We start from the raw sequence: 25,429 nt of genomic DNA, 5'->3' as shown, positions 1-25,429 counted from the left end.
CTAAAAAAATTAGAGGTGCATCTAAAAACTATCCACTTACACCCGTACTGTACGTGTGATCCGGGTCGGTGCAGGTGCGGCGGGCAGCACTCCCGGCGGCGCAGGCACATCCCACACGCCATCCAGCCTGCAGGGGCGAGACGCGAGAGCATGTTGCCCGGTGCGGGTGCGGCAGACGGCGTCCCTTGGCCGACGCTGGGCGTTGTGCTGGCCTCAGCTGATCTGGCGCTGAAGCAGACGTTCTGCACCCTGCGCCAAGACGCAAATGCAAGCAGCACTGGGCCGGCGGCCGCAGCAAGCGCATGCCCAGCAGCGACACGAACCAGCAATATGAAGCAAAGATACACATAAATTATTTAAAAAAATTAAGGATGCAAGTGAATATTCAATGATGTTTTTAGATCAGTTAATTAATTATGATGAAAATGCTATTTTATTTTGGTTTATTTCTCCTCCCAAATTATTTATGCAGAATATTATTTTAGTTTATTTTATTTTCAATCCAATTACTCAAAATATATCTAACTTGCATCCCTCCAAATACTAGGTGATACCTCGCGTGTTGCTGCGAGATTTCTTAAAAAAAAATAAAAGTAAAAATATTAAGATAATTGCATGACAACATTCACAAAAAAATCAGTGGAAGACATAAATAGATAGTCCTATTGGATGATAATGTGATGACTGATATAATTGATTCCTATATGACTTAGATAACTTGTATGTTGAGAGAAATATAGTTAATAATTTTAGTGGTGTCATCTATCTAGGATATTAGCAGTGGTGGAGCGTGACTTGGAATCAAATGTGTGTGTGTGGGGGGGGGGGGGGGGGGGTGGGGGGGGGGGGGCTAAATTATCCATTGATAATGAAGCGCTAGATTTGTTATTATCTTATGGCTATAGACATACTCTTAAATCTCCATAACTCTTGCTAAACCAAGGGGGAGACGGAGACCTCCGCTGGGCTCCGCCAGTGGATATTAGGATATCAAACTTGCATCCCTGAATCCCCTCAAAAAAAAAAACTTGCATCCCTGAAAACAATAATACACACCTTCAACAAACCAGGTTACCAGACAACTCATCCCTCTTCTCATAGTAATCTGGAGTATATAATTCACCACCAATAAGCTGGACTATATAATCTAGCAAAGGAGTCTAGATTATGGGCCTCATTGGTTGGATACCAAAATATGGGCACGCAAATTTTTTCTACCAAAATTTTGGCAAGTTTAGAATAGCACTTGGTTAGGCGGACTACTTTTCGTTCTTCTGAAGAAGTGCCAAAATTTACATGCTTACCCATATTTTGATATTCTCATATTTTGACATCCAACCAAGCAAATTTAATATAATTAAAAAAGCATTAGAGTCCAGCATTGAGATTACTTAACAACCCACTCACAAGGCCCCCGATCACCGGCCCAACCAATCCTGCCCTACTTCTCCAGTCTCCTCGCCGCCCACAATTCCAACCCCAACCGTATATCTCTCTCAAATCCTGCGGTCGGCGGCGTCGTGTTGAGGGGACGAGGGACTCACGGTCGGGGAAGCGCGGAGTGCTACAACTGCAACTTAAGCAGGCATCAATCAAGAGGTGAATCACTATGCAGTACTGTCGTAATTCTATTCAACGATTCAAGTTGTATGCAGTCCTTAACCTGGGCTGCACCGGATCTGCGTCGAGGAGGAGCACAGGATCGCACGGATCCGGCCGGCTATTGAGGAGGGAGTGCGGCGCTGGTGAGGCGGTGGGTGTAGCAAGGAGATGAGAGAGTTGGGCACTGGCTAGATGGCGGCTGCTGGCTGCCGGCTCCCGTTGGCCGTGTCCGTCGTTCCTGGCGACTGTAGCAAGGAGGAAGGGCGGTGCCGGTGAGGTGGCTGACACGCGCGTAGAAAATCCGCTCGAGGCAGGCCGCGGAGCGCGGAGGAGAGTGGCCGCATCGCCAGAGCTGCAGCCTGCAGCTGCATCGCTTGTTGGAGGGGCTCTCGCCGGCGTCAGCTCTGTGGAGTCGCTGCAACGAGCGGTGGGTGTGGATCCACGGCGCCAGCAGCTTGCACCACCTCCAGATTGAGCTCTAGTCCTAGTTTTGATCCCTCGATTTCGCGGGGACGGGGTCTCCGACGGGGATAAAATCGCTGTGTGGGGACGGGTATTTCTTTTTTCACGCCACGGGGATGGGGATGATGGAGCGAGCCCCCGGCGGGGAATTCGCAGTTGCCATCTCTATCAGCAGCCCACAATGAGCCCAATACAGTTATAAGTTGGAATCGTACTCCATCTCTCTGCCTATATACTTCAGTAGATAGAAGAATCCGTTCGCCTGTCCTCTCCCCTCCCGCGCTACAGTAATTTTCTTTCGTACCTTCCTTCATACCGCTCCAACCACCAGCCCTACCAGTACAACAATATTTTTCTCTCACTCTATTCCAGCTCCAGCTCCAGCCTGCCGAATACGGTGAGTGGAGAAAATCTTCACAATTATGCCCGCTGCGCTGGTCATCGAAACCTCCTCCCTTACCTTCCGCCGCAGAAGCCCACACCTTCAAATCCCTCTGACGTAATCTTAGCACCCCCCCCCTCTCCCCCACCCAACCACCCCCGCCCCTAATCCTCTACAAGGATGGGACGTGCAGGTCCTCAGCGCTTGGATTAATTAATTCTTTTGTTGGTGAGGAAGCCCTAGCTTTTCTTGGGATGAATCTCATGCTCAAAGAGCTGTTTTTATTTCTCAATCAGCCATGTTTGCTGTGCGTATCAGTTTATGTTTCAAATTCGTCCGAACCCTAGGCTTCCTATTATTTGTCCAGAGTTGCAAGGGGCCGCTCGGTTAATCACCTGATTCCTTATTTTGATTTTTTCCTGTAGCACAAACTTATGTTTTTGTGTGCATGTTTGCAGATCAATTGAACTCCAAAATTTGGTGCCGGTGTGCTATTGTGGTCTTAGGTAATGTGGAAAAAAGAACTTTTTGGTTAATATGTTTATTGTTTGCTATGGCACCGTCACTGCACCCTCCTTTTATTGGCTGGTTGTTTCTTCTCTGTTTTCAAACTCTATACTATATGATATACTGATATAGTTATCGTGAAGTGCTGGTTTTACGCTATTTCTGGTACTATTGAAACCAAACAGTTTCAAATAGTAATTGCAATTCTCATAACCTAGAGCTGTTTTTATGCTATCTCTTATTGCTACTTTCTTATTGTGGTAAGGATTATGCACGGTGCACCCAAAATATGTTTCTATTCAATTACTAGATTCACTTAAGAAAGTAGCAATGGTGCAGTGCATGGTACTAAATTGTGTGGTTTACAATGTGTGGGACTAACATCAAACTGAGAAAATATAGTTCCTTCAGTTTTGAGACTAGATTTATTACCTTTTTTGTTGGCCTCCATACCGACTGTATTTTCTCCTTGATGTACATTCAGATCGAAATCCAATGGAACTAACTTTTCCGGTAAATATAAAAGTCGATATAATCATGCAAGAGAAGATGAAGAGAGAGAGGGAGAGGGAGAGGGAGAGGGAACATATGACTTGCCACTAGCAAGTCTGTCAATAATGCTTGCAAGTGGGCCCCACCTGTCAAATTTTGGAAACGAATTTTGAGAACCAACAGATACAAAAACTTATGATGCATAACATCAAACAAATGATTCGAACTTTTGATGTGCAGTTTAGTACCCTTCTTTTAGACCAAAGAACCTTTTCAGCACTCTTTATTGAGGCCAATCTAATGCTGCTTGAAGCTTAGCACTTCAACATCACTGTATTTGTTGTAGATTATTCCTTTTTTGTAGTTCAAATTTCTATTCGCACAAGCAATCGTGCAAATGTAGTTTTAAATTAGGTTTGGTGGTTATGTGCCACATTTCTGGTATTAATGTTATTACTAGAAAGCAGGCTCGGCGTTGCCGAGCCACCCCATGGCTTGCGAAATGGAGCACTAACGTTTCTTCGGCATGATGTGCCTCATATTTTTATTATGTAATTGTTCGTGTTCTATTTTCTTTTTACTGGATTGGACGGTAAGTGGGCTTGTTGGACCCCATTTCTGCTAACACAGACATAATAGGATGAGACATGCAATTTGCAGTGGCCAATTGTCATAAATTAGAGGAAAATGATCATGACAAAAGAAGCAGCAAATATAAAAGGGTAAAAGCTTAAAGGAACATTGTCAGGGTACTGCACAGACTGCCTCGTGCAAGGAAATGACAGTGTCACTATTGAAATAGCACAGAGGTAGCCTAGTTTCACTTTTGCTCGATCATGCTTCAAGAGGGGACGAGATTAGCTGAAATTATAATCAAGAGGGGACGGGATTAGCTGAAATTATAATACCGACAGATGCCTGGATTGCTCAATTCAGTGCAACTCAGAAAATGTTAAAACATCATCAGCTCTGTCCCTTGCATTTTATCTCTTGTATATGACATCCTAATCGTACTCCCACTGTCCATCCAAATGTCAGTAAGGTGGAGAAGACAGATAGACACGTTTGATGTGGTGGCTGTAGCAATTACAGTAGAAAACAAGTTTCAATTTGATGCGAACGGAGCAGCTATAATTCATATATGTTTCTGTAGAAGGCTTTCCCATAGGAGCACCAGTAAGCTGACATGAGCTTTTATTCTATTTTCTATTTAGTCTTGCACAATGCACATATCAGTTTGCTTGTGTTTATCTTCAGCATGAATCTTTTTCATTTCAATTTCGTGTATGTCTTTAGTATACTTCTTAAGTGTATCTGTTCATTCACTTATGTAAAATATGTAAATACAGGCAAATGTAGTATAATAGGTACCAAATGTTATTCAACGTTCATAATCTATGTCATTATATATATTTGCTAAGATCTGCACTATGGTTTTTTTTTATACTCCTGCTAGTAATCCTAGCAAAGAAGCATTTCACTGCTCAACTATTTCGAGATGGTTTGGTGCTTGATAAAGTGATATAGTATGCATTGTGGGAAATTGTAGTTATAACTAATTTTCAAATGTGCGCAGTTATGTAAATCAAACTTCTGAGATCGATAGACACCATAATTTGTTTGAAAAAAAAACAGAGGTGCCCTATGTAAGAGGTACATAGCATGATAAGATGCTGAGTTTGAGATAAATGTATAAAACTCCAAAATATCTTCCACTCATCGATAGTTTTATAATAATCTATTCAATGATTTAGATTGGTGTCAATACTAAGAGCAATGTCCTAAGGTCTGAATCATGGATAAACATCGTGCTTAGCAGTTCAATGATTTATTGGACAAAAGATGTTTCATACTTATGGTTGACATTTTACCTAGTGATCTCATCTAGACGGATCAATGTCAGAAGCCTTTCTTCCTGCAAATATGTAACCTCAAATGCCTTAATTGGGGAGGTAACTATTGATACTTCAGAACACCAAAATTTTGTGTGTCGAAGAGAATTACGATGATTAACAAGCATCAAAGAATAGCAAGTACAATTTGAACAGGTACCTAGATCGAAGGCTGGAAAGGGCAGTTGCAGAGCCATCTTGTAAGGAAGCCTCGGTCCTAAGTAGAATGGGGCAGCCGCAGCACCACCATCCGGTCCTCCGCATCGGCGTCGACTCCGGCGGTGACCCAGCAACAACTCGGCAGGAGGAGGCGCCCGGGCCGACGTCGACCCGGCGGGAGGAAGCGCGCAGGCTGGCCCGGGGCTTGGGCACGCGGCCGGCGCGGGCGCGCAGGGGCTCGGCCTCATCCGCGGGGACGACTCTAGCGACGATCCAGCAGCAACCCGGCGGGAGGAACCGTGCAGGATCGGCCGGGGTGGGGGCTTGGGAGCGCGGCCGGCGCAGTCACGCGGGGGCACGGCCGGCGCGGGGGCTTGGGCTCGCGGCCGGCGCGGACGTGCGGTGGCTCAGCCTCATCCACGTGGACTTCGGCGGAGACTCAACAGCAACCCGGCGGAAGGAGACGCTCGGGCCGGCGGCGCGAGGCGGAGGTGACGAGATCGGTCGAGGAGCTTCTATCGAGTCCATTGCTTAATGGGTCAAGACCCGAATCGATCCGCAATCGGATGGTTCAAATTGTGCCCTGGCCAGATCCAACGGTAGCGGATTAACGGGTGACGTGGACCCGCTACCCGGCCAGAGAATGGACCCAGCTTTCGATTCTTAGAGATTTGGACAAGTTTGCAGTGATTATTATCATTCTTTTGTTTGGGGATAGGGGAGTCAGAACATGAAATCAGTAGAAACTATTGGTATTGATAGAACGGATAAGACTACACTTCTCTTCTAAGAACTCTGTGTACACCAAGGTGGGTTGATGTAAAACAGAAAGCAACTGGTGCTTTTTATGTTAATATAGAACTATAAATGGAATTGCTTTGATGTGTTTGTATAATGTTCAGTTGCACTGGCAGACATTAGAAACATTTGACATTTCCTTTTAAATTTACAGGATGCGCCCTACTAGATTTAGGATGCCTCTGCCTGAGGACCCATCTCCAGACCCTGATCCATATGCAACTTTTCGCTCACTTGTCCGAGTTATTTCTGAGTTTGGATTTGTCTCTTCCATCATTGCGGGAATTTGCATCCAAAGAAATGGAATGATCCATCAAACAAGCCCGGCAGCTGCTGTTACAAAATTACTAGTTTTAGTTGCAGGAACTGCTGCTTCTGGAGCGAACATTTTATTTTTATATGATGATTCAGTCTTTGCGCCCAAATATCCTAATTTAGCACCGCTGGTGCTACCTCAGCGAAGGAGGAGAATCGTTCGAGCACGAAGGAGACAAGGGAGTGGATAGGCCAAACATACAATGGGAATTATTAATTTGTGAGCACTGAAGTAAATTCTGGCGCTGATTCTGTGCGGTTTGGCCCTTGTGAAATGATCTCTGACTGCATGCTGCTTGTGTTGGATAAGTTATGTTCCTTTTGTTTATCTACAAATATGTTATGAGTTACATGTCTCAAATAGATGTTCATTCATATGATTTCTAATATATAAACTGTGTGTCTCCTATATTGATAATCGATAATTTGAAGCAAAGATTTGAAGCGAAGTACTTTTGATGAATCGTCTACTTCCCCTCGGTTGGCACTTGGCATCGTGTGCATGATTTTCATTATATGCCACACTCTGTTTTGCTGGTAATCAGCAGCATTATTTTTCTTTTACATTAAATCAGCACCAGTCAGCAGTATTTTTCATAGCCGGTCGAATAAGGGTGTATCTGAACGACGAGGATGGCGTTGAGATCAGCGATTTCTAGGTTGGGGATAAGTACAGCCGCTGTATTTTTGAACTGTCCCGGAAGTATTCGAGCAAGTGGTATTATATTTTTAAAACATATGGACCGAGGTAGGCAGGTGCACGCGTTGCCTGGCAGGATGGAAGTGGATGGCACCGGAGGCTTCTGGAAACGGAATATTTTACATTAATTTGCTGGGTACCGCCAGCGCTAGTGTAACACCTGCATTTTTAATTTAGGAATATAAATAAATTTAATTAGATTTATCATAGTTTTGATAAGATTTTATTTAATTTATCTTGAATTTAGAGCATTTATCGTAAATTAAATAAATTAGTTAGCTATAAAAATAAATATAAGGTTATATAGATGTTGAGCATTCATGCCGTCTTTGTATTATTTTCTTGCTTGTTGTTCAACTCGAATTCGAATTTCTAAAATTTGAATTTAAATTGAACTTGTTTGAATCAATTTCAAAAGAAAATGCAAAATCTTTCTCTCTCTCCCTACTCTTTCCAGCCCGGCCCAAAATCCCCCTCTCTCTCCCTTCCTCTTCTTTTCCTTCTCTTCTCCCGCCGGCCCAGCTTGCGTGCTCGGCCCGCTCCGCCCCTCCCCTCTCGCCAATGACTAGCCAAGTTGTCAGAGGCAAAGGGGGAAATGTAGTAGGTTCGGTCAAATGATATTGCACAAGATACTTCCTTTGGTAGCTGATTGAAGTGGCACGCGATAAGTGATGGATGAGTTGGACTCCAGAACTGACCCAATTTTCAATTGATAATTTGGGTAAGCTTGGTTATGTGATTTCTTTTCAACCGTCACTTTATGTTTTAGTGTGAACTGAAGTACATTGTAAATACTTTCTCTCCTTTATTATCATTTAGATGTTCTCATGTATTAACCATTTGTCCATTCCTTGTGACATTTGCTTTTTACTGCAGCTGGGAACTGAGTGCAATTATAAAGTTTTGGAATAAGTCTAATTTACCCCCTAAACTTGTCAAAAAGTCTGAAATACCCCCTCAAACTACAAAACCAGACATTGTACCCCCCTCAACTCTTAAAACCGGGCAAATTACCCCCCTGGCTGGTTTTTATAGTAGTTTCGCTGATGTGGCGGCGGGCCTCACATATCAGTCTGCGGACCCCACATGTCAGCCTCTCCCCTGTCTTTCTCTCTCCACCTCTCCTGTCCTACCTCCATCTCTCTCCCTGCAACGCCGCCTCCTGCCTCTGTGGTCCTCTGCTCGCTCTGCTCGCCTCGCGCCATGGGCGCCGCAACATGCGCGTGCCTCCGTTGCGGCCCAGCTGCCGCACGCGCCTCCGCCCCACCGGAGCCCGGAGCTCAAGGGCCCTTCGCCTCCCTGCACGGGAGCCTCCACCGTGTACCGACTGCCGCACACCGCGCCTCCGCCCCGCCGGAGCTCGGAGCTCGAGGGCCCTCCGCCTCCCTCCACGCGCGCCTCCGCCCTGCCGAAGCCCAGCTCCACTCCGCTGGAGGCGACAGGGGCGGCAGGAGTGGGTGGGGACGAGCTGATGCGGACCCCGCCAGCAAACAGAGAGGCAGGCGGTAGCGTTGCGGGGAGAGGGAGGGAGGTACTGATGCGGCCCCCGCCAGCAAGCAGAGAGGCAGGCGGCGGCGTTGCGGGGAGAGGGAGGGGCGTAGAAGAGGAGAGGTAGAGAGAGAAGAAGAGAGGAGAGGCTGACATGTGGGGTCTGCAAACTGACATGTGAGGCACGCTGCCACGTCAACGAAACCACCTTGAAAACCTGCCAAGGGGGGTAATTTGCCCGGTTTTGAGAGTTGAGGGGGATACAATGTCTGGTTTTGTAGTTCGAGGGGGTATTTCAGACTTCTTGACAAGTTTAGGGGGGTAAATTGGACTTATTCCTAAAGTTTTTATTTTTGCTTCTAAACTTGTGTTTGTTTCCTTAATATTCTTGATGTAAATGGGGTCTAGAAGCCTTTATATTGGAATTGTAGCGGGGATGGTTGGAGCTACTTGTTTTCTTGGGCAGTATCTTGTGCAAAAATATGATGAGATGATAAGACTACGGTGCTATATAAATTTAGTTTATGAATAGAAGTGTTACTAAAATGTCAAATTTGTTCAACAAAGATGGAATTTCAAGGTGTGTTTTACTTGAGGCACATATTGTATTCAACTTTTGACTTTGTTAACTCCATTTTCACAGGATGAAAGTATGAAACAAACAAGGACTTAGATCTTCGAAGAAGTAAACCATCATATGGCTGAACAAATTGCAATGGTACACCCTGTCCTTTTACTTCCTATAATTATGGTTGGATGGTCCCCAACCACAGTAAAAGACGTGAGTCTTGGCTTTAGCTCTCCAATGCAGATCACATTATCATAAGGAAGCAACCAAGTTTCTCAATTCTTTTGCTTATTATCGCTAAATCCATTTGAGGTGTAGCACATTTTCTATTATAAGTATGTTTTCAATAGTTTTAATCCGGCCCAATAAGTAATCCACTTTGTTGAGAAGACTCTGAAGAGAGAGCATAAGGAGCTGCAAATAAACAAAGATGGTGATTGCTTCCTTAGGCTGTCTTTGCCTGATACATATTCCCATCCAAAAGATGTTATGTATAAATAGGCTTCATCAGTGCAGCTCTTCTGATAATATGTCAAGATTGATTGAAATATTCATTTTAAATTTGTGATTTGTCTATTGCAATGTGAGTGGTGAAACTGATAGTTTCCGAATTTGAAAAAAAAACTTGACCTGCGGGGGGTAAGACCGCCCCCACGGCATTGTTTGAGAGGTAGAATGACCTTCTCACAGCAGGCCAAGAAAACTCCCGAACCCCTGCCCACCCGTACACGGGGGCCCGTCGCCTTGTGAGTTAGGCTGGGCTCCACAGTGCTTTGGACATGAGGTAGGCGAGGGGGTTTTTTTACCCGCATGCGGAAATTTATCCCGACCAGAAATCAAACCCACAACCTGCGGGGTGCCGCCGGACTGCCGTGACCAACTGGTCCGACATCCTTTGGCGGTTTGAGTTCACCTCCACTAGTACAATATTAAAATGAGCAAGTATGACCGTATACCACTCGTAGTTCCAAATCCAATGCACCGTATATATATAAAAAAATACCCGCACTTAGCAGGCTCTATTGTTGTTAGTAGACTTCTAGGGGCCCGAAGACAACTCACACAAAAATGTACGAGCGTGCACCACAACGGCAAATGGCAGTAGTACTGCGCAGCAAGCCAGCAGGCCGCAGGCGGAAGGAGCGGGCGATGGGATCACAGCGGCGAATGGCAGTAGTCCTGCGCAGCAAGCCAGCAGGCTGCAGGAACTGAACACAACGATTCAGGCCGCGTTAGTCCTGCGCAGCAAGCCAGCAGGCTGCAGGAACTGAACACAACGATTTAGGCCGTATTTAGTTTTTTACGTGTAAAAATTTTGTGTTGAAATCTTGCTAATTTGAAGTACTAAATGAAATCTATTTACAAAACTTTTTACATAGATGGGTTGTAAATCGCGAGACGAATCTAATGATGCTAATTAATCTATGATTAATCCATAATTAGCGGATGGTTACTGTAGCATCACAGTTGCAAATCATAGATTAAGTAGGCTCATTAGATTCGTCTCGCGATTTACAGACCATCCATGCAAAAAAATTTGTAAATAGACTTCATTTATTACTCCATGCATGTATTCCAACATTTAATGTGATGTTTTTTTTTATGTTTACGGATTTACGGGTAAAAATATAAACAGAGCCTCAACTTGACCTAGGTAGAGCAAACTGGGCTGGCCGCTGGGTAGGCCACGGCCCCTGTTGACAAGGCTCATGCATGTGGGCCTATCCTCATCTTGGATAGTTGGCGGGGTTGAACGCACTTCACATTCTGCAAGAAAGAAAAGAAAGCAGGGGTGGGGTGTGTTTAGATTCTTGAAAAGTTGGTAGAAAAAGTTACATCGGACACTGTAGCATACTATAGCACTTTTCATTTATTTGTGATAAATATTGTCTTATTATGGGCTAACTAGGCTCAAAAGATTCGTCTCGCAATGTACATCAAAACTATGCAATTAGTTTTTTTATTTACCTACATTTAGTACTCCATGCATGAATCATTTACTATATTTAATATTTCGATGTGATTTTGATGTGATAGAAAGTTTGGAAAGTTTGGGAAGTAAACACAGGCCAGGTAAGAAACAACCAAGCATGGCCATGAACACTGTACAACAATGACAACAGGACATGACAGATTGATGTTGTATCTTATCTTATCAGGGAATCAGTTTAGTTTGCCCTGACACAGCAATAACTAGTTAATTTTGATTAATAGTAGAGCAGTTGGGCATCCAATTTCACTGATCAACCTACATCATGAAAATAGTCCCTATTGCTGACTGCACGACTCTCGTTGTCAGAACAAGAATTTCAAAATCACAAGGACCGTAGACCAAAAGCTACAGTTCCAGTGCTGCAAGTATCACTCATCCACTCTTTCATCAGAGCACAATGCAGAATTAAGAAAATAACAGAACGCTAGCAATAGTAGGACTGTGGCCATTCCCATCAATTTCGATCCAATGTCACAAGGAAAATTGCTCAATTCAGACCTCTAATAATTGTCATGAACGTCATAGGATTTCAGCTCGTGAAAACAATACACATTAGTATGCAATCCTAGCCTTAATTTGCCAGCTCTTTCAGCTTCAGCAAACAAAGCAAGGCCGAGAAAACAATAACATATCCCCACTACAAAGAAATATAGAAAAACAGAGAGATAAGGGATTACCTTAGTCATCGCTAGAACCCTCAGGACCTCTGACTCTGTAACAAGGAGCACAATTGCATCAGTTCTGAGATTGCTGTAGATGCAAGCACTGTTCACTATCCTTTCTTCGTAGGAAAGAAAATCCTCAATCCCTGCAACTCTCGACATCCATAGAGCTTATGTTCTGAGATTTTTGAACAGTGTTGTACCCCCTTGCGGTAATAAAGTTGGGTGTGCTTGTGTTTGCTATGTTTGTGCTTGCTAGTTGTGTGCTTATCGGCAGAAGGTAGATTCTGTCTTTTCAAAAATACGAATTAAACAACTTAAACATCACTTAATCCAAATCTCACAAAAACTCTACCCAAATTACAGATGGCTTCCCGAAGCGTTATGAGGGCCTCCCGCATTCGGAACCCTGCAGTCGCTGGCACGGGAATGCAGCCTAATGGACAGAACCCCCCTCAGGGTGAACAAGAAGTGAGCCAGAACCGAGGAGAAAATCAAGAAGTGCCACCACCACCACCCCTCGGAGACCTGGCACAGATAATCCACAACCAGACCCTCATCCTAGAAACACTGGTCAATTCCCTCGTAAACAAGCGGCCTCGAGAGCAAACCATGAATGACAAGCTGACAGCTTTTCTGAGGACCAAGCCACCCACCTTTGCCGGATCCAGCAACCCCTTGGATGTAGATGACTGGCTACGTGTAATTCAGGGGAAGCTCGAGCCGTTCGAGTGTCCGGACCGAGACAAAGTCCTTCTGGCAACACACCAACTCACCAGGACTGCCTTAGTCTGGTGGGAGAATTACTGTGCCGCCGCCGAAGATGCCTCCACCATCACATGGAAGGAATTTGTAAAGAAATTTCGCCGATATCATATCCCCTTGGCCACCATGAAGCGCAAGGCAGATGAGTTCCGCGCACTACAGTAAGGAAGCATGTCGGTGGAAGAGTACACCCATCAGTTCATGGAGTTGGCCCGATATGCCCCAGAAGAAGTGAATGACTATGAGAAGAAACAGGATATGTTCAAGAAAGGATTAAACCCAGAACTCCGGACCTTGCTTACTCCGCAGATCTATCCAGACTTCAACACCCTGATGAACAAGGCGATTCTTACCGAAAGGGCCAAAATTGATGAAAGGAAAGATAACAAGCGCAAGTTTCTGGAAAGCAAGTCCCACCAGCAGGATCGCTTCCAGAAATCAAGAAGCTTCAGCTACACTGCACCAAGGTATCAGGCCCCAATGCAGTATAGGACTCAATCTCAAGTGACAGGCTCACAGGCCTCTAACACGCAGTTCCGGAGCCAGAACACCATGAAGGCCCCGCAGAGCAATGCCAGTCAAGTCACCACCACCAACAGCAATGCTAGGGTCTATTTTGACTGCTGAGAGACAGGGCATTTCATTGCCAACTGCCCATATGCCAAGAACAAGCCTGCTACATCATCCTTCTCCAATACAATGAATGGACCAAGGCCAGTTTTGTCAGGTGCCAACCGAGTGCCCATCTGCAACAACAACACCACCAACAACAACAGTCAGCATATGAGGCAGCCCCAGCAGTCATTTGGACGAGCCCGCGTCAACCACATCAACGCGCAAGAGGCTCAAGGGGCTCAGGGCGTAGTGCTCGGTGAGTACCTAGTCAGCTCAGCTCTTGCAATAGTATTATTTGATTCTGGAGTATCACAACTCATTCATATCCTCGAGTTTTGTGGAAAAGCATAACATACCTACAGTACTACTAGAAACGCCCCTAATAACCCGGACGCCCGGAGGTGACATCAAGTGTCAACTAGGGTGTCTACGGGTAAGGATCAATTTAAGTGGGGTAGAATTTTTAGCAGACTTAGTAGTACTTAAGTCTAAGGGGATAGACGTGATCCTTGGAATGGACTGATTAAGCCGACACAATGGCCTAATAGGTTGTACGGACAAGGTGGTACACCTGACAAACCCGGAAGGAGTACGAGTGACCTGCCATACCTGGGTAAGTGGATCAGACCCGATGGTGTTTAGCATGGAAGCCAAGTCCTTAGAAGAAGTCCCAGTGGTAAATGAGTACCCATATGTTTTCCCGGAAGAACTCCCTGGGATGCCACCAGATAGGGATATAGAGTTTGTCATCGACCTTGTCCCTGGAACCGCCCCTATAGCCAAGAGACCCTATAGGATGGCAGCCTCCGAATTGGCAGAATTAAAGAAGCAACTGGAAGAGTTACAATGAATCAGCTTCATCAGACCAAGCTCATCGCCTTGGGGAGCCCCAGTCCTGTTTGTCAAGAAGAAGGACGGGAGTATGAGGTTGTGTGTAGATTACCGGGCGCTAAACGAAGTCACCATTAAGAACAAGTACCCCCTCCCCAGGATTGATGACCTTTTCGATCAATTAAAAGGAGCCAAGTACTTCTCCAAGATTGATCTAAGGTCAGGATATTTTCAGCTGAAGATCAGAGAAAGCGACATTCCAAAGACAGCTTTTGTCACCCGCTACGAGCAGTTTGAGTTCACCGTGATGTCTTTTGGACTCACCAATGCACCTGCATACTTCATGAACCTCATGAACATGGTGTTTATGGACGATTTAGATAAGTTTGTCGTAGTCTTTATTGACGACATACTTATTTACTCGAAGAGTGTCCAGGAGCACGAGCAACATCTGAGAGTAGTTTTGGAAAAATTAAGAGTACACAGGCTATATGCCAAATTTAGCAAGTGTGAATTCTGGCTGGAGAAAGTAGCTTTCCTTGGTCATATTCTGACCGCGGAAGGAGTAGAGGTGGACCCCAAGAAGGTCGAAGCAGTCTCCAACTGGCAGCAACCGACCAACGTCAGTGAGATCAGAAGTTTTCTCGGATTAGCTGGGTATTATCGGAGGTTCATCGAAGGATTTTCCAAGATAGCCCAGCCCATGACAGAGCTGCTCAAGAAGGAGCAGAAATTCACCTAGACAGAGTCATGTGAGAGGAGTTTTCAAGAATTGAAGAACAGGTTGACAACTGCCCCAGTACTGACCCTACCGGACATTCATCGGGATTTTGTCATCTATTGTGATGCATCCCGACAAGGATTATGTTGTGTACTCATGCAAGACGGGAAAGTCGTCGCATATGCTTCCCGCCAACTCAGGCCTCATGAGCAAAATTATCCAACCCATGATTTGGAACTTGCAGCTGTAGTGCATGCCCTTAAGATTTGGAGACACTATTTGATTGGGAATAAGTGTGAGATTTACACCGACCACAAGAGTTTGAAGTATATCTTCACCCAGCCAGATTTGAACTTAAGGCAAAGAAGATGGCTGGAATTGGTTAAGGATTATAATTTGGAAATCCATTACCACCCCGGAAAAGCAAACGTGGTAGCCGATGCCCTAAGCCGGAAATCCTATGGGCCCAGGGATGATCATCTGCGAGAGGAAATGTCAGGATTGAATGTGCACATTGTTCCTCAAGGTTCTAGCCAAGTGCTGAACGTCCAATCCACACTAGAAGACAGAATCAGAAAGGCACAAAGTTTGGACAAGGGGCTGATGGAAATCTGGAGGCAGACTGGAGAAAATAAGGCACCAGATTTTAGGGTGGATAATAGGGGAACCTTATGATATAAAGATAGAATTTGTGTGCCCCAGAAAGGAGACTTCAGGCAAATGATTATGGATGAAGCCCATAACTCGGCCTACTCCATCCACCTAGGATCCACCAAGATGTATATGGACTTAAGATAAAAATATTGGTGGAATGGAATGAATGCAGATATTGCACGGTTTGTTTCCCGTTGTGACACTTGTCAAAGGATCAAGGCCGAACATCAGAAGCCAGCAGGGTTGTTACAACCCCTACCCATCTCGGTTTGGAAATGGGATGAGATAGGAATGGACTTTGTAGTGGGTTTGCCCAAAACACAGAAGGGACACGACTCCATATGGGTAATAGTGGACCGACTCACTAAAGCGGCTCACTTCATACCCGTACGAACCAGCTACGGCGAGGAAAAGCTAGCAAAGCTCTACGTGGAAAACATAGTAAAGCTGCATGGTGTGCCCAGCCGAATTGTCTCAGATAGAGGGACCCAATTCACCTCTAGATTTTGGAAAAGTCTGCATAAAGCCATGGGCACCAAGTTGGATTTCAGCTCCGCTTATCACCCGCAAACGGATGGTCAGACAGAAAGGGTGAATCAAATTATGGAGGATATGTTGAGAGCATGTGTCCTTACCTATGGCAAAGATTGGGAGCAGAGTTTACCCTATGCCAAGTTTTCATAAAACAACAGTTATCAAGCAAGTTTAGGCATGTCACCGTTTGAAGCTCTTTGTGGCAGAAAATGTAGAACTCCCCTGATGTGGTCAGAGGTTGGAGAACGTGCCCTAGTTGGACCCGCACTCATAAAAGAAGCAGAAGAAAGAGTTGCCGAGATTAGAGAAAAGCTGAAAGCAGCCCAGTCAAGGCAAAAGAGCTACGCAGATAGGAAAAGACGAGAAATAAGTTTCAACCCCGGAGATTTCGTTTATCTCAAGGTTTCACCCATTCGAGGAACCTGAAGGTTTCAGGTACAAGGAAAGTTGGCCCCACGATACATTGGACCATACCGAGTTCTGAAGAAAATCGGAGCTATAGCATACCAGTTGGAGTTACCAGAGGGGATGTCAGATATACACCCAGTATTCCATGTGTCCCAGTTAAGGAGATGTTTGAGGGTACCCGAGGTAGAACACGTGCCAATAGAAGCGATAGATCTGCAGCCAGACCTGCAATACCAGGAGATACCGGTCAAGATTCTGGACACTGTCACCAGGAGGACAAGAAACTCCGAAGTACGGATTTGCAGAGTCCAGTGGAGCAGACATGGAGCAGAGGAAGCGACATGGGAACGCGAAGATGCTCTAAAGAAAGAATTTCCCCACCTGTTTAGGAGCCAGCCGAATCTCGAGGACGAGATTCATTTTAAGTGGGGTAGGTTTGTGACGTCCCGGAAAAATTTACTAATTAAATCACTCGATAATTTATTTTTATAATTTTTCATCGTTGAGCTCAAGACCTATCCCTGAATTTTCCGCTGTCCTGACATCCAATTTCCATCGCCGTTCCATTTTCCGCCGACTGTACCCCTTCCCTTTTTCCTCGTCACCGTCCCGTCCCGCGCCGCTCGGCGGCTTGTCGCCACGCGCGACCGCCCGCTGCAATCGCCGCCGGCGCGCGCTCACTCTCCCTCTCCTTTTTCACTTTTCTTCTCCCCCATTTTTCTTTTCTTTTCTCTATTTTCTTTTCCCTTTTCCTTTTCTTTTTCTCCTATTTCCTTTCCCCCTTTTTCTCTTCTCTATTTCTCTCTTTCTCTCCTCTCCCTCTCTCTCCTTCCTCTCTCTCCCCTTCTCTCCCGCGCGCTGCAGAGCAGCCGCTCGCGCCGCACTCGCCCTTGACGCTCCCGGCCCAGCCCTCGCGCGCGCCTCCTCCCTCGGCCAAGCACCCCGGCCTGCCCACGCACTGCTCCCGCGCGCCCCCGGCCAGCCCACGCGCGTGCGCGCGCGCTCGCGGCGCACCGAGCCGCGGCGCCCGCGCTATGCCACGGCCGTCGGCCCATGCACGCCCGGCCCACCTCCCCTGCCTTGCCCACGCGGCGCGAGCACTACTGAGCGCACGCGCGTGCTCCACGCGCATGGGCCACCCGCCGCGCCGCCCGCCGCGACGCCGCTGCTCAGCCGCTCGCCGACGCCGCAGAGCACGTCGAGCCTCCTCGCCGCCTCAACGCGCGCGTGCGCCACGCGACGCGCGCCGCTCGCCGGCCACCCCGATCCCGCTCGCCACTGCTCCCGACCCCACCCACGTGCGCACGCCGCGTGCCGCCCACAACAGCACCGCCCTGTGCCTGCCCTCGCCGCCGGCCACGCACACGCGTGCACTGCTCGCCTCGCCTCCACTGCCGGCCGCTCCTGTGCTTGCACAGCACCGCCCGCGCCGCTCGTCGCCGGAACAAGGTGTGTAATCGTCCTGCACCTCGTCCTCGCCGCCCGCACGCCGCTTCACGATGCACACGACCGGCCGAACGCCATTAAAGGCAAAGCTCGGGCTCAAGGCAAAGGTATAAAATAGGGCTTTTGTATTTTACCGGTCACAAGGCGTTTAGTGGATGAAAAATGACCATATTTGTTGGATAGATAGCCGTATTATCAAGAGAGATTGTGTACTCATGCTTGATGGGTCTTTAGTGCCATTTTGCTCAATATGTCTAGGTGCATGCATGAGGGCTAACGACGCTTTGACTAGTTTGAAAAAGAACAAGTTTGAGAGCTGACTGCACAAGCGTGGACAGTCCGCCCCCTGGGGCGCGGACGGTCCGCAATCGTTCCAGAGAGCATGTTTGGCTCTGGTGGTTTTTAGAAGTGACTGGCGGACAGTCCGGCCCAGGTGGGCGGACGGTCTACAGCTCTAACTCAATTTGTACCAGAGAGGGTGTTTTCTCTGGTTGGGCTTATGGTCTGTGCCGCGAACGGTCCGCACCTGGGGCGTGGACAGTCCGCCTACTAATTGACAGTTTGTACCTGAGACATTGTTGTCTCTGGTGGATTTCAAGGATGTACGGCGGACGGTCCGCCCCTTGGGCACGGACGGTTCGCCGGGCTTTTTCAAATTGTTCCAGAGACGATGTTTGTCTCTAGTAGTGTGGAACACATAACTGCGGACGGTCAGGGCTTAACGGCTAGTTCTGATACGCATTAAATGCACTCTGACTCACTGGTTTATAACGGCGGACGGTCCGGTTTTTGAAACGCGGACGGTCCGCGACTTCGCAGAAAAGAGTGTAACGGCTAGTTTTTGAAGGGATGTCTATATATACCCAATGCCCGGCCATTTGGGTGTTTCTCTTGGCCATTTGGACTGCATTCTTGACACAATAGAGCTAAGGCATCCCTCTCACACACACACTTGCTTAGAGATTGCATTCTTGAGGGTGTGAGAGCTTTCTAGTGCATTGCATCAAGAGTTTGAGCTTTGTGGCATTAGGGAAACTTCAAGCAAGCGTCATCAACTTGTTACTCTTGGGAGTTGCCGCTCCCTAGACGGCTTGGAGAAGAGGATTTTGTGGAGCACCTCCAAGGAGATTGTTGAGGAGCCCCGATTTCGGTTGTGAGAGGTCTTGTGCTCACCTCACCGGAGTGGTGAAGAGCAACTCTAGTGGAATCGAGGTGTGGAGCGGTTCCTTGATTCAAGCCGGCTCAAGATCAAGAGGTTCTTGATAGAGGAGCGGTTGATTCTTGTAATCCACCTCAACGTGGATTAGGGGTGACCGGCAAGTCATCGACACCACGGGATAAATTCTTGTGTCAAGCTTGGTTACTTCTCTTGCTCACTTTAATTCTTGTTTTACTTTGAGCATTTTACTTTACTAGAGCTTGATTTGTATCTTGTCACCCTAGATTGCAAACCCATCTAGAGATAGTAATTGCTTGACATAGGGCTTTCCTTTGTTACTAATTAAATTTCTCTAGTGTTGTTGGCTTTAGATTTTAAACCGCCTATTCACCCCCTCTAGTCGGTGTTCTTGATCCTACAAGTTGTATCAGAGCTAAGTACTCCATTAATTGTGGATTTAACCATCTTGGAGTAGAACAATGACTAGTGATCATGGGATTCATGTTGGGAAGCCACCGTTCTTTGATGGGAACAATTATGATTATTGGAAGACTAGGATGTCGGCTCATCTCAAAGCCACGAGTAGAAAGCTATGGAGATTAGTAAGTGATGGATATGTCATTTTGGACCCAAAGAGTTTGACACCCCAAGATGAGGAAAATGAGATACTAAATGATCATGGGGTTAATGTGCTCTTTAGTGCTCTTGATGTGACTGAATTTAATAGAGTCAAGAGCCTCACAAATGCAAATGACATATGGAAGAAGCTCATGGAAATTCATGAGGGCACATCAAGTGTGAAGGAGACCAAGTTATATTTGCTTAAGGGCAATTTTAGTGAATTTACCATGAAGAAGGATGAGAGTATAGCCGAGATGTTCAACCGATTAAATGACATTGTGAATGACCTCAAGGGACTTGGATTTGAGGTACCGGATGGGGACTTCAACCACAAGTTTCTTAGATGTCTTTCGGAAAAATATGACACAATTGTGACCCTACTTGTAAGGTCAAATGTGAAGACCGCAACTCCCACACAAATATTGGGAGAAATTCTCACCCAGGACATGTTCAAGAAATCTCAAGATGAAGCTCATGGGGGAGAAATTGATGTGAAAAAGAAAAGTGTGGCATTCAAAGCTCAAGATAGCAAAAATGAAGAAGAAAGTGGATGCCAAGAAGAAGAATCGGATGAGGAGATGGCTCTCTTTGTCAAGAGATTCAATAGAATGATGAGCAAGAAGAACTTTGGCAAGAGAGGTCAATCATCAAGAAAAAATCCTTTTGTGGACAAGACTTGCTTCCAATGTGGTGAAGTAGGTCATATCATTGTCAATTGTCCAAACAAGAAAATGGACAAGAAAAATGATGAAAAGAAGAAGAAGAAGTTCATCAAGAAGAAGCGGAATGGCCAAGCTTATTTTGTTGAATGGGATTCCGATGCAAACTCCGATGATGATGATGATGATGATGATGATAATGACAAGCCATCCAAGGGAGTTGCCGGGATCGCCATCAAGGAGGCTCCATCACTCTTCTCTACACCACATTGTCTTATGGCAAAGGGTGGTGCAAAGGTGAATTACAAGTCCGGAGGGAGACATTGGGTGCTTGATAGTGGATGCACTCAACACATGACCGGAGATCCAAAGATGTTCTGCTCTCTAGATGAGAATGTGGGTGGCTATAGTGACATCATCTTTGGTGACAATAGCCGGGGCAAATTCAAAGGAGTTGGTACAATTCCTATCTCAACTGATCATTCTCTTTCGAAAGTTTTGTTGGTTGATTCTCTCAAGTTTAATCTCTTAGCGGTCACTCAACTTTGTGATTTTGGATATAAGTGTAGTTTCACTAAAGATGATGTTGTAGTGACTAGCTTGGATGGAAAAGATCACATCTTTACGAGATTTAGACATGAGGATGTATATCTTGTGGATTTTGCTACTAAAGAGGGAAACTTGTCTACTTGCTTGTTCACTCAATCATCCTTGGGTTGGTTATGGCATAGAAGGCTTGGTCATGTTGGCATGAAGCAACTCAACCGACTTTTGAAACATGATTTAGTAGTTGGCTTGAAGAATGTGAAGTTTGAAAAAGATAAGTTATGTAGTGCTTGTCAAGCTGGAAAGCAAGTTGCAAATTCTCATCCCACTAAGAGTGTCATGTCAATCGAGAGACCATTGGAATTATTGCATATGGATTTATTTAGTCCTACAACATATAGAAGTATTGGTGGAAATTGCTATTGTCTTGTGGTAGTGGATGATTACTCAAGATATACATGGATTTTCTTTCTTCTTGATAAGGCCGATACATATGACATATTCAAGAAATTCTTGACAAGGGCCGAAAATGAATTTGAGCTCAAGGTGAAGAAAGTGAGGAGTGACAATGGAAGTGAGTTTAGAAACACAAGAGTTGAAGAATGGTGTGATGAGAAAGGAATGAAGCATGAATTCTCAACCAAGTACACTCCGGAATAAAATAGTCTTGTTGAGAGGAAAAATAGAATCTTGATTGATATGGCAAGATCAATGCTCTCCGAGTACAATATTTCGGATAGTTTTTGGGCCGAAGCAATCAACATGGCTTGTCATGCCTCTAGTAGATTGTATTGCCATAGATTTCATAACAAGACCCCATATGAGTTGCTTATTGGAAGGAAGCCAAATATATCATATTTTAGAGTGTTTGGTTGCAAATGCTATATTCTCAAGAAGTGAACTCGTTTATCAAAGTTTCAAAGCAAATGTGATGAGGGTTTTCTTCTTGGATATTCATCTTGTAGCAAGGCTTATCGGGTCTACAACAAAACACATGGCATTGTTGAAGAAGCATATGATGTTGAGTTTGATGAAACCAATGGGTCTCATAATGAACAAGAAAATCTTGATGATGTGAGAAGTGATGGTTTGAGAAATGCAATGAAAAACATGTCAATTGGCGATGTTAGACCAAGAGAAGAAGATGAAGATGAAGATGGTCCTTCTATCTCTATTAGAGTTAATCCTTCAACTTCTATCTCGAATGATCAAGCACGACCAATTGTACAAGATTCAAGTAATGATGATTCTCAAGTACAAGATCAAGTTGGTTCATTTAATGCACCTTCTTCATCAACTCAAGAACCCATTGTTCCTCAAAGAATTCATCATATTCTTGCAAAGGATCACCCGGTGGATCAAATCATGGGTGACATTAGTAAGGGTGTCCAAACTTGATCTCACATTGCTTCATTTTGTGAACATTATTCTTTTGTATCTTTTCTTGAACCTAACCGTGTAGATGAAGCATTGAGAGACCCGGATTGGGTGAATGCTATGCATGAAGAATTAAATAATTTCACCCGGAATCAAGTTTGGGATCTAGTTGAGAGGCCCAAGAATTATAATGTTATTGGCACTAAATGGGTCTTTAGAAACAAGCAAAATGAAGATGGAATGGTTGTGAGAAACAAGGCAAGATTGGTAGCTCAAGGTTTCACTCAAGTCGAAGGTTTGGATTTCGGTGAAACTTTCGCTCCCGTTTCTAGATTAGAAGCTATTAGAATTTTATTAGCTTATGCTTGCTCTCACAACATAAAACTTTTTTAAATGGATGTGAAAAGTGCTTTCTTGAATGGCAAGATTAGTGAACTTGTTTTTGTTGAGCAACTTCCCGGTTTTGAAGATCCTAAGAAGCCAAATCATGTATACAAGCTCTCTAAAGCTCTTTATGGTCTTAAGGAAGCTCCACGAGCTTGGTATGAAAGATTGAGGGACTTTCTTATCTCTAAGGGCTTCAAAATTGGTAAGGTTGACACTACTTTGTTCACTAAAGCAATTGGTAAGGATTTGTTTGTTTGTCAAATTTATGTTAATGATATTATCTTTGGTTCAACTAACCCAAGTTTTTGTGAGGAATTTGGTGAAATGATGTCTAGGGAATTTTATATGTCCATGATTGGTGAATTGAGTTTCTTTCTTGGACTTCAAATCAAGCAACTCAAAGAAGGCACCTTTGTGTGTCAATCAAAATATGTGAAGGATATCTTGATGAAATTTGGTATGGAAGATGCAAAACCAATCAAGACTCCTATGGCCACCAATGGGCATCTCGACCTAGATGAGGGAGGTAACCCGGTTGACCAAAAACTTTACCGTTCTATGATTGGTAGTTTGCTTTATTTGACCGTATCTAGGCCCGACATCATGTTTAGTGTTTGCATGTGTGCACGATTTCAAGTCGCACCTAGAGAATGTCATTTGACCGCCGTCAAAAGGATCTTGAGATACTTGAAATATTCTCCTAATATTGGTTTATGGTATCCCAAGGGTGCTCATTTTGATTTGGTTGGTTTTTCGGATTCGGATTATGCGGGGTGCAAGGTTGATAGGAAGAGCACTTCCAGTGGTTGCCAATTTCTTGGAAGATCTCTTGTCTCTTGGTCTTCAAAGAAGCAAAATTCCGTGGCTCTTTCAACCGCCGAAGTGGAATATATCTCGGCCGGAAGTTGTTGTGCACAATTGTTATGGATGAAGCAAACTCTTCTTGACTATGGTGTGAAATTTGATGAAATTCTCTTGTTGTGTGATAATGAAAGTGCCGTGAAGATTGCTACTAATCCGGTTCAACATTTAAGAACCAAGCATATCGATATTTGCCATCATTTTCTTAGAGATTATGTGAACAAGGGTGATATTAAGATTGATGGTATTGGCACGGATGATCAATTAGCCGATATATTTACCAAGCCTTTGGATGAATCTCGGTCTTGCAAGTTAAGAAATGAGTTAAATATCATTGACTTCTCAAATGTGGCTTGAAAACTAGCACATGTGGCATATGGTTCTTTCATGCACTCTTTGTTTTATTTTTCTGAATTTTTGAGGTATTTTTGAGCCATTTATGAGTTTTCATGATTTTACTCGATTTATTTTTGAATTCTTATTATAACTTGCTCATATGAGTCTTTTGAAGGTTTTTATGCAAGATTTGAGATTTTTGGATTTTTATATGAGCAATGATCCAAAATTGAAGTTGGAATTGAGAAAGTTGGCAAAATTCAGGGCTGTCTGAAATATGGTATAGCGGACGGTCCGCGGGTAAGGGGCGGACAGTCCGCCGTTCATGAGACTTGTCCACCAGAGGCTCTGCAGAGAAGTTTTCAACCGCAAAAATACACTGCGGACGGTCCGCCAAAGGACCTCGGACGGTTCGCCTGTGTTGGGCAGAATTTGCCAGAGGCAGTTTCGGTCGGGTGTCAGTGTTAAAATTCATAGGCGGACGGTCCGCCAGGATATCGCGGACAGTCCGCGAATGGACAGAAAGGTGGGGTCGGCCACACTTGACTTATAATGGGTGTCCCTCTCACAACCCCCCACCAAACCGCACACATCATCCAAAAAGCTCTCTTTCTTTCTCTCTCAAGCACGTGGGGGAGATGACAAGGTCAAGGCTTTTTGGCGTGGTTCCCGGATGGTCCGAGAACATCCCCGGACTCTTCTCAAGATTGTGCATCATATCCTCTCGGTATTTTGACGAATCACTAACTCTTGTTCTTGGATTTCTTTATTGGAAAGAGTTAGGGTTAGATGCTCCGATCTGTTTTTGGACCATGGATTCTTGAAAATACTTTGGGGATCTTGTTCCTAGGGATGAGGAGATGCTATAGTTAAAATTTGGTTGGTGGATTTGAATCGAAACTCAAAATATGGGTGAATCAAAGATGAGGGCGATTTTGTGTTCCTGCGCAGAACAGATGGGTCGCGGACAGTCCGCCTGCTGGACGCGGACGGTCCGCAGTGGTAGTTCATGAACCGCGGACAGTCCGCTTTCAAAAGTGCGGACGGTCCGCCAGTGTCAGATTTTTCAGATAAATGCTGAACTGACTTATATCATTATGGATTGGTCCTATTGCTTTAGTAATTGTTCTTATGGTTAAATCTTGATCTCAGGCCACCCCGGAAGATCATCAAGGTCACTGCTTCTAAAATCAAGAAGGCTATGACTTCCAAAAGACAAAGAGACAGTGATGATTCCGATGATGTGGACTATGCTCCAAATCTCAGTGAGATGGCTGCAGCATCTTCAGTAGGAGATGCAGGTGATGAATCTTCAGAGGAAGAGACTGAGGGGGTTGAGGATGATGTTATAGATTTGATGGGGCTAGATCTACCTAGCCGACAGTGGACTGCAGAGAGCTATGCCTATGCAAGAGCAGTGGATCAGTTCAGCTTGCCTCGTGACACCAACATTCTCTTCTTCAAAACTGAGGTACAAAAAGATGCTTAC

At 45.1% G+C, this 25,429-nt stretch overlaps 1 long non-coding RNA gene across 2 annotated transcripts; it reads left to right on the top strand.

The window, feature by feature from the left end:
• The first annotated feature begins 1,274 nt into the window (after positions 1 to 1,274).
• LOC120690548 lies at positions 1,275 to 7,061 on the top strand. 2 transcript variants are annotated; one of them, XR_005681802.1, is made up of 2 exons: positions 1,275 to 1,599; positions 2,905 to 7,061. It is a non-coding gene; the product is annotated as an uncharacterized LOC120690548 (long non-coding RNA). The 2 variants fall into 2 exon arrangements; XR_005681804.1 differs by lacking the exon at positions 1,275 to 1,599 and adding an exon at positions 2,534 to 2,674 and having other exon boundaries at positions 2,905 to 6,945.
• Positions 7,062 to 25,429: the final 18,368 nt, after the last annotated feature.

Source organism: Panicum virgatum, chromosome 2K (assembly GCF_016808335.1).
Source record: "Panicum virgatum strain AP13 chromosome 2K, P.virgatum_v5, whole genome shotgun sequence".
NCBI classification, from domain to species: domain Eukaryota; kingdom Viridiplantae; phylum Streptophyta; class Magnoliopsida; order Poales; family Poaceae; genus Panicum; species Panicum virgatum.
This window is presented reverse-complemented; position numbering and strand designations above follow the sequence as displayed.